Below are 955 nucleotides of genomic sequence, written 5' to 3' on the forward strand. Positions count from 1 at the left end.
GGCCGAGAAAACCACCGTCTCATGGGGTCGGAGACTCAGGGTCAGGGAAAAATCCAATATAAATCTGGTGATATCTCGGGCGCTATCACAGATAGCGCAATAAATCAAAGTGCATTGTCTGCAGGAGGCTCTGGCGCATGGATCTGTGCAGTGGGAACGACCTCGGACCACCAGGGGCCGAGAAAACTACAGTCTCATGGGGCCGGACACTCAGGGTCAGGGGAAAATCCAATATATATCTAGTGATATCTCGGGTGCTATTACAGATAGCGCAATAAATCAAAGTGCATTGTCTGTAGGAGGCCCTGGCGCATGAGTCTGTGCAGTGGGATCGACCTCGGACCACCAGGGGCCCAGATAACCACCGATACATGGCGACGGACACTCAGGGTCGGGGAAAAATTCAATATATATCTGGTGATATCTCGTGTGCTATTAGAGATAACGCAATAAATCAAAGTGCATTGTCTACAGGAAGCCCTGGCGCATGAATCTGTTCAGCGGGATCGACCTCAGACCACCAGGGTCCGAGAAAACCACCGTCTCATGGAGTCGGACACTCAGGGTCAGGGAAAAATCCAATATATATCTGGTGATATCTCGGGTCCTATTACAGATAGCGCAATAAATCAAAGTGCATTGTCTGTAGGAGGCCCTGGCGCATGAATCTGTGCAGCGGGAACGACCTAGGACCAACAGGGTCCGAGAGAACTACCGTCTCATGGGGCCGAACTGTCAGGGTCAGGGAAAAATACAATATATATCGGGTGATATCTCCGGTGCTATTAGAGAGAGCGCAATAAACCAAAGTGCATTGTCTGCAGGACGCCCTGGCGCATGAATCTGTGCAGCGGGATCGACCTCGGACCACCAGGGGCCGTGAAAACTACCGTCTCATGGGGCCGGACACTCAGGGTCAGGGAAAAATCCAATATATATCTGGTGATATCTCTGG

This window comes from Nomia melanderi, unplaced genomic scaffold (assembly GCF_051020985.1).
Source record: "Nomia melanderi isolate GNS246 unplaced genomic scaffold, iyNomMela1 scaffold0014, whole genome shotgun sequence".
NCBI lineage: Eukaryota > Metazoa > Arthropoda > Insecta > Hymenoptera > Halictidae > Nomia > Nomia melanderi.